Below are 17,407 nucleotides of genomic sequence, written 5' to 3'. Positions count from 1 at the left end.
CCTGTACACTGCCTGACTCAATAGACGTAGGCTACACAAAGATATCAGTCCGGACATACATCCCTAACCCCCGCCGCTTCTTCAGGTGCCAACGATTCGGCCATGGCTCACAGAGCTGCCGTGGTCAAGAAAAATGTGCAAAATGCTCCTCAAACGACCAAATGTCTGATAAATGCACTGCTCCTCCACACTGTGAAAACTGTGGCGAGGAACACTCAGCCTACTCACGATCATGCTCAAAATGGGAAGTAGAAAAATAAATAATAACTCTCAAAACAAATGAAAACATCACCTTCAAGGAACCAAGGCGACGCGTCACAGCCAGCAAATTTTTCCTAGCTCCCAATACAAACTTCGCCGATACAGTGCGATGGGGTGGTGCACCACACCGGTTTTCAACGCCTGCCCAGGCCTCACCGAGTGAGACCGCGGCAGAGCAATCCATCCCCCTGGCAGAAGCAGCGAAAGCTGCCCCGCCAACTCCGAGAGAGAGCCTGCCGACCTCCGAGTCGGGAGCCAACAAGGCTTGTTCCAACCGGGAGAGGCCTACCACTCGTGCACCCGTAGCTTCACAAGAGTGCAGCGCGTCCAGGGAGGCGATGGATACGCCCCCAGCACTTCTGTGTTGAAGGGGCGGCGTAACTCTCTCGAGAGAAAAGGAAAGCCGAGAATAATGCCCCCTGAAAGCTAATCTTCCCCAACAACCATCACACTAAAACATAGCATTTTTGGTTCAATTGAACTGTAGAAAAATGATGAAGAACTACATGCATATATCACAGGCATACTAAAATCAAGGTCACCTATAGCGCTATGTCTTCAGGAGACAAACCTAGGGCCAAAACACAAAAAAAATCTTGAAAAAAATTCCGAGTTTTTCGACGAGATAGAGAACAGGCGAACAGGTTCTCAGGTGGCGTCGCAATTATAACGCAAAGCGGCGTTCCTGCACGAGAAATACCATTGAAAACAAACTTTGAGGCTGTAGCAGTCAGTGTAGTCACACTAAACAATAACAATACGCTCTGTATATATACGACCACACCTCGCAGTTACTATCCACGATTTGAAAAGCCTTTTCCACCATATACATGAACTTATGTGGTAGTTGGGGATTTTAACGCGCACTCCTCCTTTTGTGGTAGTCATCGCACAGACACCAGAGGCCAAATAATTGAAGATCTGATACTTACTAACAGCATATGCCTAATGAACACAGGAAAAACCACATATTGCTGTCCCAGCTCGGGAAAAATGAGCTGCCTTGATTTAACTTTCGTATCACCATCAGTTTTTAGCGATTTTATTTGGGACGCTTTAAATGACCACAGAGGAAGTGACCATTTACCCACAGTTTTAAAATTATTATCCTCAATCCAAATCATTCCAGCACGACCCCAGCGCTGGAAACTACAGCTAGCTGACTGGTCGGTGTTTACCGCAAATGCCACTTTACATAAAGAATTCAATGATAGACTTAGCACAGATGAAATAAATGAAAAATTTACTACCTGTATAATTTCTGCTGCAAAAATAGCGATCCCGCAAACATCAGGACAAATGAGAAAAAATCACGAGGTTTGGTGGACACAGGAGTGCAGACTGGCAAAAAAAGAACAAAACAAAGTATGGGGAATATTTCGAAAGTACCGCACAGCAGAGAACCTGTTATTATTTAAAAAGGCCCTGGCCAGTGCACATCGTATTAGCAGAAATGCAAAAAAAAAATGTCCTGGAGGAAATATGTATCTAAAATAAATAGTTCACTACCGGCCAAGAAGTTGTGGGATGAGGTCCACAAATTCAGTGGTGACTATTCTCCGTACACTTTTCCACTTCTGTCCACCCCTGGTACACAAACAACATTACAAAAACAGGCAAACATATTAGGTGAGCACTTCGCTGCCGTTTCCAGTTCTTCCAACCACACAGAAACTTTTCAAAAATACAAAACAGCAGAAAAACAAAAACTTCCCATAGGAGCAGGCATGAATGAACATTATAACATGAAAATTACAATAGAGGAACTAAATAGAGTACTGTCTGCAGACAAACAGACAGCAGCAGGCCCAGATAATATACACTACACGATGCTTGCACATCTCTCTGAGGCCGCCGTTGAGGCACTTCTAAAATTCTTCAACAAAATCTGGATTTCAGAGAAAACACCTTACGCATGGAAGAAAGCCATTATAGTACCTTTCTTGAAGCCTGGCAAACCATCATCAAGTCCTGGTAGTTACAGGCCAATTGCACTCACCAGCTGCCTAGCAAAATCATTTAAAAGTGTGGTGAATATTCGACTAACATTTGGTCTTGAGTCTCATCACCTTCTTGACAAACATCAGTGCGGTTTCAAAAAAGCATGCTCCACTATAGATCATACTGTCCGCCTGGAAAACACAGTGCGGGAGGCATTCATACACAAACAGCATTATCTTGCGGTCTTCTTTGACATGTAGAAAGCGTACGACACGACTTGGAGGTTCGGTATACTTCGTGACCTAGCAGATCTAGGCATCCGGGGCAAGATGCTGAACTGTCTGAGTGATTTTCTAGCAGACCGTTCATTCCAAGTACGTCTAGGCACTACCCTATCAGCGAATTTCATCCAGGACAACGGTGTACCTCAGGGATGTGTTCTGAGTACTGCACTTTTCATAGTAAAAATGAACTCAATAGCAAAAATAATCCCCAAGTCGATTATGCACTCAGTATACGTAGACGACCTGCAAATTGCATGTAAATCCTCCAGCGTACCAACACGTGAGAGACAGTTACAAATGACTATAAATAAATTGGCTAATTGGGCAGATAGAAATGGATTCAAATTTTCTCCACAAAAATCAGTGACTGTGTTTTTCTCGCTCAAACGGGGATTACAGAGCAACCCTACCCTATACCTGAATGACGTTGTGTTACCCGTAAAACAGGAAAACAAGTTCTTGGGCATAACTTTTGATAAAAAGCTCACATTCGTACCTTACATACACAACTTAAAGAAGAAAGCATCTCGAACCCTGCACATACTCAAGATACTTTCACGAAAACGCTGGGGCTCTGATAGAGCTTGTCTTTTGCAGATGTTTCGCTCTCTAGTGCGCTCCCGTTTAGATTATGAATGTCTGGCTTATGGTTCAGCCAGGCCGTCATACTTGAAACGACAGGACCCAATTCACAACTTAGGTCTTCGTCTTTCAACCGGAGCATACGGACATCTTCCATAAATAGTCTTTATGTAGAAACAAATGAACCATCCCTAGCATACAGAAGAACAATGCTCACAGGCGCATATGTGCTGAAAATAAGATCTCTACCCAAAAATTTGTTATCGAATTGTTACTAAGTGCACCTCCAGAACCCTGTCCAACAATAAACCGCAATCAATATGACCTCTGCTTCTCCGTTTCGTGGATAGTTGCCAGAACATGGAAATACTGAACAGCCTTCCTGATGTCGCCTCAAGACACCACCCACTACCCCCTGGTACAGCCTTCCCAATATGCGTGACCTCACATTAACACACTTCCGGAAAAAAAAACAGCACACGAGCACATATTGCAGGAATACCGAGCACTACAAGAACAATATGCGAACTGTACAGAATTTTACACTGATGGCTCAAAAACAGCAAAATATGTCGGAAGCGCGGTTGCACAATGGAACTGGCAAAACGTAGTAAGGCTCCCTAACTGCACATCCATTTTTACTGCCAAATGTTATGCAGTCTCTATAGCTGTAGGCAGAATAATAAATATTAGCATTCAAAACAGCATAATATACACAGATTCACTGAGCGTGATCACGGCATTACACTTTAGAAATGCAGGTGAACCCTTACTGAGAAACATATTACACAACATAGAAAAAGTCAGAGCAGAGGAACATATAATGAAATTCTGCTGGGTGCCGAGCCATGTTGCAATATATGGTAATGAAAGAGCCGACCAATGAGCTGCACAAGCTCGCAGTCAAGAAATCAAGAAAAGCAGCATACCTCATAGAAATTGCGTGCAACTAATACACATAAATTTCAAGGCTAAATGGCAGGAAACCTGGGACCAGGAAGTAAATAATAAATTGCATATGGTAAAGCCCATACTAAGAGAATGGAAAACGTGTAGTGACCAGGAGCGTTTTATAGAGGTGATATTATGCCGTCTCCGTATTGGACATACACACCTTACACACAATTTCCTACTAACAAAAGAAGACAAACCTATTTGTGAAAAATGCGGAGATGAAATTACAGTACACCACATCCTATTCTCATGGACAGAAATTGAATCACTCAGGAAAAAGTATTTTACTCTATGCTACAAATAACACATTCCTCTTCACCCAACACTGATTTTAGGTCAAAACGCACTTATTGATATCCCAAGTGTTTTTAGTTTTTTAAGGGAAGCAGGCCTCCTTTAAAACTCTGAATTCCGACCTGGCGCCTAGCTACATATGGTGATACAACTCAGCTACCTTCTCATTCTGAGAACAAGGCTTGGTTTTTTTATTTTTGATGGGTTGGCAGCCTCGAGATCCTTGCCGCGGCAAGGATTGTTGCTGAGGTTATCCGACTCTCTTTAAAGCTTTCACTAATAGCCATTTTTAAAGTTTTTTTCTCATTAACAACAAGTAAGAACTAAAGGTTTTAGGTCTGTACACCACTGAGTTTTTCACGTTTGTAGAATTCCGCAGAAAACAATTTTCATACACCTTGAGTTTGGCGCATGATAGCCTTAGATGCTTATGCGCCATTAAACCCAACACAACAACATAAAATGCCGAAAACCAAAGCAACCTTTAACAGTCTGGGAAAGGAACAGCATTTCACAATTGGTAGCTAGGTGTTTTAAGTGGTAAAGTAATGCGCCTACTTAGGGCAAGTAGTGGCTACTGATCCGGATCATGAGAGGGAAATAACTAGGAGTATAAGAATGGGGTGGAGCGCATATTACAGGTTCTCTCAGATCATGAATGGCAGTTTACCAATATCCCTGAAGAGAAAAGTGTACAACAGCTGTATCTTACCGGTACTCACTTACGGGGCGGAAAAGTGGAGGCTAACGAAATGGGTTAAGTTTAAGTTAAAAGACAACGCAGCAAGCTATGGAAAGAATAAAGTTAGACGTAACATTAAGAGACAGGAAGGGGGCAGAGTGGTTGAGGAAACAAAGGAGAGTTAATGACGTCCGAGTCGAAATCAAGAGGAAGAGGTTGGCTTGGGAAAGAGAAGTAATGCGAAGGCAAGATAGACGCTGGCCCTTAAGGGCAACGGAGTGTATTCCAAGAGAAGACAAGCGTAGCAGGGCGCGGCAGAAAGATAGATGGGCGGATGAGATTAAGAAGTTTGCGGGGATGCGGTGGCCGCAGCTGGCAAAGGACAGGGTTAGTAAAAGAGACACGAGAAAGGCCTTTGCCCCGCAGTGGGTGTAGTCAGGTCGACGAAGATAATGAATAAAAGCGTATCGCATATTCTTCGAAACAAATTGGTTTTGATGACCGACAAGCCTCAAGCGCTCAATTGCACTTCTGATGTAACAGCTTCCGATATGTCATGTTGTGACGATTGCATGGTAGCTTAAATTATATCGACAGCTAAAGTAAATGAAATAAGGCGTTCAATGTCGAATGGTCACTAATAATCCACACCGTCAAATGCACTTGAAGGTCAAATACTTGCGAACACGTTGAGAATAAAAGATAGACAGACGCTTACCAGCTCCAGTCGACTGCGCTCCAGGAGACGATGATATCCTTTCAGATTACAACTAGACGTTTGCATTGTCGAGAACACTCTTCTTACTATTTTATTTGATAATATTGTTAGGGTAGAGACCTTAAGCGGCGCGAATTAACCAAGCACGTAAATATTTTCAGAAGTGCGCTAGAACAATGGAGACCAGCACCTTGTGGCACTTGTCACACGGTTCATGCTTGACAGGCAGAACTGGGTGTCTGAGACGTCGGAGGTTGCTCTTGCTGTTCACATTTCCACAGGCTAGACCACACTAGAAATATCAAATCAAGATTTCGTGCGTCTAAGCAAAATAGCACTACAAGGCTCAATGTCTTCGTGCAACCGCGAAAATGGCATCCTGGAAATAAGCAGTGCTCAAACACGTGCCGCCATAAGTTAGGAAAGTTGCTTGCTGACAAAAGCAGCTGACTCGTTCCGTGAGGGATTTTTCTACATCGCAAGGCACGCACATGGCCGGGGCCAAATAAAGAAATACGACCTCTGCCCATTTCCTCCTTGTCTAAAAGCAAGCTCACTCGAGTCGCCCTTGAGCGACGAGCTGCGCTTGCAGTATCTAGTATTAATGCGACGTCCCGAAAAGCAGGTGTTTGAGGATGCAAAGTTCATACCTCATTTCCCGTGCATGGAGTGGTGCAAAGGTTTTGGAAAGGACTACGGAACCGCCGCCTCGACGTGCGGTGAACAGGATAAAAAGACCGCTCGTCTTACTGTGGGTCGCCATTTCCTTCGTGTAAAGTTCGAAATAATGAAGCACTTGGCGATCATCTTGGCAGCATTTCTGCTCTCGGCAGGTAAGTGAAGCTAACTTCACGCAATTCAATATCTGTTTTTCAGAAGCCAAATTCAATTTGCGCTAGTTGCAAAAAATGTGTATTTTTAGCAGCGTGACTGCTGACCGCTCTTAAAACTACGATTCCGATGTTAATGTCATCACTTCGCAGTGTAAAGCAATTGTTGCAGGTAGCAATGAATTAAATTTGAGATTTGTTTTTTGAGGTACAAAGACGCGTTCGGTGGTATAGTGGCATTTGGATGGTGGAAATCACAAAAGATGTTAATCTTGGTAAGTAATAATTTGGTTAATAAATTTGCAATGGTCAACATTTTAACTCATATGGTGGAGAGCCTGGTTCCAATCAGAGATGTGTAGCTCAAAATTGCGGGCTGTGACGAGACGCGCCGTGAGAGCTTAAGACAGAAGGTCACGTGGCTCGTACGCCATGGAGGGACGGGGTAGGCTCTGTAGAGTGCGCACCAAAGAAGCGCGGTTTGTGAATGGCAGAGGAGAGAGCCAAAATGTTTTCATTCACAGCACCGAAGTAGACATGTTGATTAAATTCTTAAAAACTGTTATGGATTTTACTAACGGCTATCCTCAAATCTTCGACTGCAACCACGCACTTCGCCGTAGTTTTAACAACATAACAATTTGAAATTAGTTGACCAGCTTACTGTACTCAGACAAAAGTTCTTTTTGGCAATAAAGAAAGCACTGCACGTACGGAGCGGCTGTAACGGGGCCACTCTGCCAATGGTTCAGCCGCATGACGACTGCCTGGCACGTTAATCGCTGCGTGGTTGGTTTCCTCGTTTGCGGCTGCAACTGGCGAATCTTTGTAAGCTTCTCGTAGTCGGATGTGCCTAAGAAAATCGCTGCAATCAAGGAAACTACTTTGGACGCAACTGTCTAATGTTGAAAATCTGAAGTAATGTAAGAAATGTGCCCACAATACCGAGTACTACCAATATACTGTTTTCCAAGGCGAAACTATTGCTGCAAGCGGGGCTATATCTAGCTGCATGGGAAGATTGCGCGTGTTTCGGGTCTAGCATTGATTGCGCTGCAGAAAAGGTTGCCTAAGAACGCAGTCATCAGATTTCCCATGTTTTATCTTCGGCGCCAGCACTGGTGCTCGACTGAGTAGAAGTAAAGTTTTTACCCGTAGTAGCCTATTTTTTTTTAACTCATTACGAGAGGGCTTCAATGAAACTTCTTGCATATTGGAGGAGCGTCTTAATATCACCAGGTAATAAAAGAGTGCCCACCTGATTAGTTTCATTTGTTAGAGATGCAGTTGAGAAAAATTAAATCCTTAAGAATTAAGTGGTAGCAGCTACACCCTCCACTCTGCTACGTTTTTCAGTACTCTAAGCACGTAACAATGTACAAATTTTGCCAATAGTAAGGAGCCCAAGGGGTTTCCTTCTCAAGTGTCTCAGACTTGTAGTGTGGTTCTTGTAGCATCCGTAGAATTTAACTTTCGGAGACATTTTAATGTTAGTGATGCGCAAATAGCCATAAGACATAGCTATAAAAACAAACACGCTAAGATTGCTTCGATTTAGGATGAACAATTCCTTGTAACGCTTATGCCAAGCCCGTGATGAGCCAAGTATTTTTATTTCGAGAAGCACGCCTTTTGCACTCATGGTAGTTTTATATCTAGCGTGTTCACTTGAATTATGTGAAAACAAACACGCGAACGCATGTCACAATATGGTAAGAAGTGAACAACCCACAGTTAGTTCAAGAGGTAGGTAGTATCCTGTCGCTATAAGCAAATGAAATTATTTGAACAGTTTTGTTAACGCATTTTTTTATAGTCAAGCGAGACAGTGATGCCCTAAATACTTCGCAGTGACGGCTACAGAGGCACAGCGTCCTTCAAGAGGAGGATTACCTGGATTGCCCTTCGGTGGCCCGTGCGGAGTAAGTGTAATAAATTGCCCGGTGCTACGCGAAAAGTATACTGAGATTTGAGGCGGCATAGGGATGCACTGCGCTCTGACTCGCTGAAGCCTTTCACAGATTATTAGTCCGGGGGATGGAATCTTTTTCTTGGCTGGCACATCGGAATAAGGGTGTAGTTGCAGCAGCATTTACGTAAGTACACTTTGCCTCATGCTGAAGAACATCGGGCGTTCAAAGTTTTCCTGCTAGAGCTTTCCCACGATCCTTTCTGTAAGTCCTGTTTTTACATACTTCGAGAAACTTAGCGATTACTTTTGTTAACTTAGGGCTGCTTTATGGGGCAGTGGTTAGCCGGCTGTGTCACACAAGAAAAAGTTATATTGTAACTAATTCAATGATGTATGATAAGCAGTTTCTTGCCACACATTAAAGACTAACACAACAACAAGCAGGCATGATCTTGTGCGCTACGAACCGCTTCTAATTGTTATTTTTCTTTACTTAATTTGTGACAGACTTGCCTTACCGACACTTCTTGTAGTGTTGCTCACTTCAGTGTTAATGAACTCATTTGTTGTGCTTGCTAAGTTTGACGGAGAGTGTTGGGACACTAAACGGCTTATTCTGCACCGCGTTCTTTTTTATGAATCTCATACGCTTTCAAATGTTTTAAATGTTTTTGGTCTCACTTGCGCACAATCTTGGCGCTTGAAGCGAGCCATCGTTAGCCATCAAAGTGTTATCCTGCGGACGTATTATTTAGCTGCTGCAGGCGTCAAAAGTTGAAATCACATCCTATAAGAGGTTCTTGTGAGGAAATCAGAGCCCGGCGTCAGTAATTCGATCCTTTGCATTCCTGCAACTAAGACACCTGGGTTATATTTACTTTGAGATTTTGTCGTCTCGAAAATTTCCAGCCTTGTAAAAATTGAAAAGCGTTAAAGCGACGCAGAGGACAAATTGAAGCCTGTACATAGGAGTTAATTTTTGAGTTGTACTGAAAAATATGCTGGTAGCTATTAAACTTGAGATTGTAATAGCTAGGAAAATCCAAAAGCTACTACTTAAGTATCATTCCTACCGGCCCTTTTCTGAAGCAAACTACGATGATGTCAAAACAGTTATTTCTTCAGGGATCCCTGAGGTTCGACTAAACGATATCTCCTTCCAAACGGAAGTCACGGAATCCAGGGGCTGATGTCACGAGTTAGAATTACACAATGCTGCATTATTAAATTCATGTTCCTCAACAATGCATCTCTTTTTCTGCCGAAAGATATCCACACTGCCAACACTAGGCACAGAATCCACCTTTACACAAAATAAGGACTGGATGAATTTATCCTAATTGTCACTTTAAGTCAGTCATTAGGTTACACTACACGGACTGAAAAAATACAAGCGAGTTCGTCTGATGTTCACTATGTCGATTTAAAAAAAAAAGCAATGGCTATCAGGGGGTATTGAGAGTAACGTGGTGAGGCGAATATAGAAAATTTGCGGTGATAAGGATGGCAGAGAGGGGGTGGCAATGACCGGTATTAGAGATCAGTTAAGATAGCAGGACTGACGATGAACATGATGGCTATCTTACAGAGCGCCGTCGAAAAGCTGCAAAAGGAAGCAACAATATTTTCTGCGAATGTTTTCAGTTCATGGAAATTATTGTTTATCTCTGCAAGATTTCAAATTGCTTTCTTTGGGCGGCTAAAATCTTAAGAAAGCTGTGTAATTCTCAGCTTTAATCGTACTACTGAGCATTGCAGTTGCCGGTCAGTAATTTCTGCCCGTACCCAAATGTACTTCTACATCAAGATTTCCACCTGAATTGATTGCACCGAACTGCTAGCTACTGATGTTCGGAAAAGATTTGCTGCTTGAGGACCTGTAGCCGAAATCCGGCGACTGGTGTTTTTCTAGCGGTGTGATCCAAATGCACTTATATTACTTCTATCTTGTTCAAAACGTATTCGACAATGAGAAGCACTGCCAGTGAGGGTGTTTTTTTTTCGGTGTACCATTCATTCGTTGATAACTTTGAGGCTGCCTTACTGAATAAACTGCCGGCAAATTGCACCGGCTTCGGAAAACGCTACTGGGGCGAAACAGCCCGCTTTGGTGATGTAGGTCATCAGACGGAAGAAAAATGTGATGGAAAACTCAGCAATGTCTTGCTTTCATTTTTTCCAGGACAAAGTTTGCAGTCAAAGTCAACAGTGCGTCGAGCATCCAGTGAGCTGCAACGGTCCATCTCCTTGCCCGCCACTTTTTATCTGTGAGTTGCGACTCAAAAGGATAGATTGCTTGAAATTTCGCGCAATCCATTGCATTCCCATACGTTACTGATCTGTGACTAATAGAAGAATACAGTGTTAGAACGGGGTTTTAATTATATTGTATTTCCTTCTTTCAGGCGTATTCGGCGACTAAATGTCGGATAAGCTAATGTTGTGTATCGGACCGAGTATTTAGGTTATACAAACAGCTTCTTGGCTGCAAAGTTGTGCAAAAATATAGCACATGTTTTTGCGAAATCATCTCTGATGCGAAATTGTCGGCATGCAATTAGAGTTAAATGATTGCGCAGGGTAGAAAGACGCTGCAGGGAACACATAAATTCAAAACGCCTAAGAACCACAGAAAGTAGATTTAATCAATGCGCTGTTTTACCTGTACTAGAAAACGAAGAGCTATCCTAATTTTTTATCGCTCATGCCTGATATTTGTGTCTTTTTTCAGGTGTGTAACAGGGCAGTGAAACCACGAAGCACATGTTTTGCAAGCGTTCGTCGGGTCTCTGTCACTTGAGCGGATTTTATTTTCCTGGTAATAACGAACACTTTCAACTTGAACTCCACGAATGCAATAAAATGACCTTTTTGATGACATGAAGTGTATTCCTTCAAATATAAATGAGAAAAAAAGTGAAACGCGTCCATAGTCACGCCCTTATTTGTCATCGTGGACATCAGGAGGAGAAAATTTAAGTACTGATCGCGAACTTTGTGGCTCTGATGCGCCATAATCGCATTTTACCCTTGTGTGTGTCTGAAATTTCGGACAGAAGTGCTGAAATAACAGCATGAATTTCCTGCTATCGAAGAGAAAAGTGCTATCGAACCGGAATAAACTACACCAGTTTTCAATCATATTTAGAGAACACTTGTTCATTTTTATTTGATTCAGATAATAAATAGCATGTTTAGGCCACTTTCTAGAGCATTGATAAGCAAACCTGAATATTCTAGGAGGAGGCCGTTCTGACTGCAGATTAAAGCAGGTTTTTTATGCAGGGTAAACTCAACATGGAAATTGTTTGGCTCCTAGAAGTAGCCGCGTGGTCAATATTTCGTAGTGTTTTAACTTCGTTAAACCGAGTAGATTTGCGAAAACAGGTGTTCAGCCTGGTTAGCTAATGGTTTTGCTTTGCTGGCTGATCGGCACGTCCGACGACCACATTAGACTCAGGTTAAGCTATCAGAGAGGTTAAGCTGATCATATCTGTTCGCGCCGCACATGGATAACGACGATGTGCAATGCACAGAGCGAGAATGAGTTGCAGCCTGTCATATGAGGAGTAAACCGCCTGCGGCGACAGCCTAGTGCTCTCGAGCAGTAGGTGTGAAGCTGATCTGCTCACGCCGCCATGGGTTCGACTCCCGGTCATAGATTCTTCTTTGATCTCTTCTTATTTACCTACGCAGTTGTATGTATTTAAAGATATTAGTGCGAAACCACTCATACCTTCACCGACACCATCTGAGAATCTTGTGACAATCGTGTTACGTTACCTACGTACGTAGGTGACATCGTGGGTGAATCGTGTCACCTACGTAGGTGACACGATTGTCACAAGATTCTTAGATGGTGTCGGTGAAGGTGTGAGTGGTTTCGCACTAATACTTTTAAATCTCGGTGCGATACGATTCAGAATAGATGAGAGATTGCCTGAGAGAGCATTGCACGAACGCTCTCATACATACGCCTGTCGGAGCAACAAGCAAGTAGCCATGCCCCGCAGAGGACTACATCAGAAATGTTATGATCACTAAGGCGCTTTTGTATAAATAAATGACTGCTTTCGTTTTATGGGGTTTAACGTCCCAAAGCGACGGATGCTATGGGGAGCACCGCAGTCGACAGCTCCGGATTAGTGCAACCACCTGCGGTTCTTTAACGTGCACTGACGTCGCACAATACACGGGCCTCTAGAATTTCGCCTCTATAGAAAGACGATCGCCGCGGCTAGGATCGAAGAGGCGCCGTTTGGGTGAGGAGCCTAGTGCAATAACCACTGCACAATTAACTACGACAGGTTGCTGTATTTAACTGCTCTTTTAATAAATGCAGCACTGACTCAATCTGCGCTGCAGTGAATCGGGGCAGTAGCACCCTCCCTTTAAGACTACAATGACTCCTAAATTTGCTTGGCTTAGGTAAAGTGAAGCTCAATTTAAGGTGGGTTGCATCAACGAACCTTTTAGTCGGGAGCATGAAGTGTTAGCCCTTTGCTACTGAAAGAAAATATAATGGTTGGATGGACAGCGTGAATGGTGCATAGGCTGAATCTGACGAGGAAGATTGGGATACTTTAGAAGCATTTGTAGAAGCACAGGGCTTCAAATGAGCAGAGATCCAAAGTTCGCTGCCGCGTTACAGGCTAGAATACTTTAGAGGATAATAAATAGCAAAGAACAACCCCGTAACGCAAAAAAATAACTATTCAGAAGAAAGATCGTGCGTAGGCCTTTCTGCGAAGTTACGTAATTTTCGTCAACTATACATTATAATATGCATTCGCAGAGGTAAACGGCTTTCTTCTTGCCTGAAAAAGAGGTGTTTAAGTAATCGCGTTATGCGGAACCAGCGATGAATCAAAAATTGCTTCAGAGGTGTGAGGCATAGGGAGACCGCTGTGCTGGTAAACGACACAAGTGACAGACATGAAAAAACGTTCCATCTTTAGCCGTCAACGTCGTGAGCAGCCTCTCGAACAACGAACCAGCTGGCTAAGACACAAACCCTCTAGCTGCTCTGCTCCTTGTCACGCAGCAGTGATCACGACACCAGACACAGTAAGAGCCTGTGGAGCACACATCATGCCGACATACAGAAGAGTACGGGTTGGGGGGGGGGGGGGGGGCATAACACACATTTAAGATTTTTTATATGTTGACGGTTAGCCTTGTGTGACACTTAAGGAGTGAGAACACTTCAATGAGTGTAATAATAACATACTAGGCTAATCAGGTATTCGTGACTTCGCGTGGGAGTTAAATAAAGCAAGCCTGTTACCACTGGCGGCAAGTGCGAACACCCAGATAACGTTCTGCCAGGGACATGACTAACCGGAGTGCTTATTCCGGACATTTTTTGTGGTTACTAGAATCACGTGAATGGCAAGTAGTTTCGAAAGGGGGCTGTTTATGCGCATGTAATCACATGTTTCTCATCTGTCTTATTCAGGCACTACAAAAAAAGACGACACTAAACAGTTTGAAACACATGACGCTGATATTAGAACAAACGGAAGAAAGAAGCTCGCAGCAATAAAGAAGAGATAATGTCGCGATAAAACAGGTATAAATTGTTCACAAGTTCATACCAGGAAAGGGGTAAAGCTGAAAGTGGTTACCTCACGGCGGATCCTGGAACGCGTGTTGAGGTGTCGCCGTAATTGCTCACTAGCAGCAATTGTTTAGAATTATTTGTAGGTTATCGAGACCACGTGCAGTTTCTAAATTTCACTAGAATGCTCATAACAATCACTGCTACGTAGTAGTAGTAGTAAAGACTTTTATTCGACCATAATTTATAGGCCGAGCATGTCGACCGCCTGGGCGACCAGAAGCCGATGTTCGCAAGGCCTTTGACGGTGTTTGCCACGATCACATCCTTTCTCAACTCGCCTCTTTGGATTGTGGCTCCCGCATGTACTCCTATATCCGCTCATTCCTCTCTAAACGTGTGGCTCGCTTTCGAGTAGATACCCACTTGTCTAACCCACACCACCTCACCCGTGGCACTCCTCAAGGTGCTGTTCTCTCTCCTACCCTTTTCAATCTCGCTATGGCCCCTCTCGCCTCCCAGCTAGCTGAAATTCCCGACCTGCATCATATATTTTACGCCGATGACATCACTCTCTGGTGTTCATCTGGCTCTCCCGGTCACGTACAGGACACCCTGCAACGTGGCCTAGATCTCATCGACTCCTTTCTCACCACCGCTGGCCTCTCTCCTGCTCCTGAGAAATCCGAGCTTCTCCTTCTCAACCATTCCTCCTACCAGCGTTCACACAACTGCTACGTAATCTTGCATTAGCTATGACCGTGAAAATTATTTCGTGGTCTCATAACCACTTCAGTTCCTTCTTTCTTGATGCGTAGAATATTTGTATCGCCATTCATGCGGTTTTATGACCCTAAAATATTATATTGCAGCATAGAACACTGGATGCTAATGACTGAATGTTGACCTTTACAGTTGTGTTTGTGGATGGGCATGTAACACTGTAGTTTTATCGAATACGTGTGCAGAATGCAGTTACACAACTGTCAGCTGAATCGAACTGAATTCTTCATACTGGGGCTATCGATGACAACCATTTAACCTTGCTGCACCAGTCACATTCTGAAAATCTTGAAATAGCATAGCTAGATAAACGGACCTGATAATTCGGACTGGTGGGTAAGACCGCGGTGCTACTGATACAGCAGAATTTCTTCTAACATGAAAAGAGATATGTGCTTGCAAAAGCACCCAACGTGTTTTTTTTTTCATTGACAATTTTGTCATAGAGGACAAAGGTGCACCGAAGTTGCAGTGAGTTGCTTCATGGCTCTTTGGCCAAGGATTTTTAGGTGCAAGTTTTGAAAGTAAAAACACATAAAAGTAGTATTCTTCTCAGTCTAATGGGTAGAAGTTGAGCAGTTTCTGCTTATGCTTGGGGAGACATATAGGGACGTATTGTTGAATAATATCGCCAAGTCTCAGCTGCGGCCTACGTTGCGACTATAAAAGTGGTAAGGGAAAATTTTGCACGAGATGCAGGGTGTTAGTTCAGCTAACGTACACTTTACTGGCACTAATGAGGGTCTCGAACGTCCTTGTGGCAGGGCAAGAAGGCACCAGAACAAATCGCAAGAGGTTTTGAAGTAATAATGTCTCAAAGATTGCACAAATGACACGAGAAGGAGCATGAAGTGTTATTTAGTAGTTCGTATCTTTTTATTGCTATGCTGCGTTGCCGCTATGACGGCGGCGCGCGCATCGCAAACAAGTGCAATAGTATTTTATGCCTTTTTCTTTTTACTGCTGTGGTGGTCAAGTGGTCGAGCATCCGCTTTGCATACGGGAGGAGCGGTGTTCGATGCCCAGTGCCGCCGGGTACCAATGGGTGATACAATGGGTACAAGCTTTCCTCTGGTCTGGTGCTCGCCTTATTTAGAGTGAAATGGTAGGAAAAATTAGTCTTTGACCCCGCCTTGAGAAGTCGAAAATGCCTTGTGTCATGGCGCTCTTTGGCCAGATGCCCTTGCGCGAGAAAAATCCATAATCATCATCACACCCCTGTTTTCCTCTTTTTTATTTTATTTATTGTTAAAGTTCTAGTTGGTATTACGTGAGAGGGGAGGAGTATTTCATAAATTATACGCTGAGTTTAACGATAATATCAGCCGTCTATATGAAGCAAAAATCCTGGCAATATAACCTAAAATATTTAAAAAGCTGAACTGAAGAACAAGCAGAAGTCATGACGCGGAATGAGCACAAAGAACTGACATATTTGTGGTGGCGTATACTAGCAAAAATCTTAACAGCCTAAACAATTTTTATTGTGGCTCTTTTATGATGTTATGTTATCTTTTTCAGCTGGGTTAGTGTAGATAAGAAACAAGAAAACAATACCGTTTTTTTCCGACATATTCATGTAGTTTTGACTACATGCCTAGGCGTTGAAGCAACATTGAAGTGACATAGGCATTGAAGCGACCGCAGCGAACTCTCACTGCGGTCGCTTCAATGCCTAAAGACCGATTTTCTTCAATTAATTAGTATAATTAAAATGGAAGCGCCTGAATTTTGATGATTGTACGCCTTGACATCAAGGAGTAAAAAAAAAATGGGATAGAGGATTTGCAGGGGTGTTTTGGGAGGCTGAGTGTCATGAAAACTGCAAAAACATTTTTTTTTCTACGTTATTGGTACAAGAAGGCCTCCAACTGTAATATATTCCAACATACAATTTCAAAGTAGTAGCGCCGAAAGGTATTAAGCTACTTAATTCAGAAAACGCGTTGGGCCACTTACCGAAGTGCGGACCCCTTTACTTGGGAAACAACTGTGGAATAATGTCAGCCCTACAGGATACAAGTGCCCACATCCCCTCTACAGTATACAACTTCGCTTTGTGAGAACGATCACTGGATATTCGAAGCTTGTAAGCTGCATGATGAGGCACCTATACTGGGCAGAAGCATTTCGTGCTTAATGAGACTGTTTTTGCTCCTCGTGAACAAGGAGGTCGCCATGAACGCTGAAAAATCCGTAAGGCCCCAGACACATCTTCGGTGCGAGCAGCCCGCCTCACACGCGGTGCCTCTGCCTGCCTCTTTTTCTGAGTTTCTGTGTGAAGTCACAAATACAAGTTGGGCTTTGTTTTGAAAATCAGCGCAGCAGGTAATATTAAATGCAATGAAGTGTTATCCTAGGGATAATATAAGCGTCACATCAAAAATGCTGGCTAGAACGCTAGAGGAAATCTTTGACACCAAAAAGCGCAGGTAAGAGCTTGGGTACAGAATGCGTATGCTGACGGTAAGCGCAATGGGCAGTGCACATCTTCAGACCGTCGTCGTACGCCATCGTGTTTTTCCGCTGTGAATCGTTCAATTCGATGGCCGAGGTACTATGCAGCGCCTCCCGTCAGTGTTTTAGAGTTTCAGGAGCGTTCAGAA

General features: G+C 43.3%; 1 long non-coding RNA gene across 1 annotated transcript; it reads left to right on the top strand.

Moving 5' to 3' along the window:
* Positions 1 to 6,409: 6,409 nt before the first annotated feature.
* Positions 6,410 to 11,336, top strand: LOC144097170 (uncharacterized). Its single transcript, XR_013306935.1, has 4 exons — positions 6,410 to 6,549; positions 8,398 to 8,468; positions 10,641 to 10,725; positions 11,190 to 11,336. It is a non-coding gene; the product is annotated as an uncharacterized LOC144097170 (long non-coding RNA).
* The last annotated feature ends 6,071 nt before the right edge of the window (positions 11,337 to 17,407 follow it).

This window comes from Amblyomma americanum, chromosome 7 (assembly GCF_052857255.1).
Source record: "Amblyomma americanum isolate KBUSLIRL-KWMA chromosome 7, ASM5285725v1, whole genome shotgun sequence".
NCBI classification, from domain to species: Eukaryota; Metazoa; Arthropoda; class Arachnida; order Ixodida; family Ixodidae; genus Amblyomma; species Amblyomma americanum.
The sequence above is the reverse complement of the archived record's forward strand: the minus strand, read 5'-3'. Positions and strand labels throughout refer to the sequence as shown.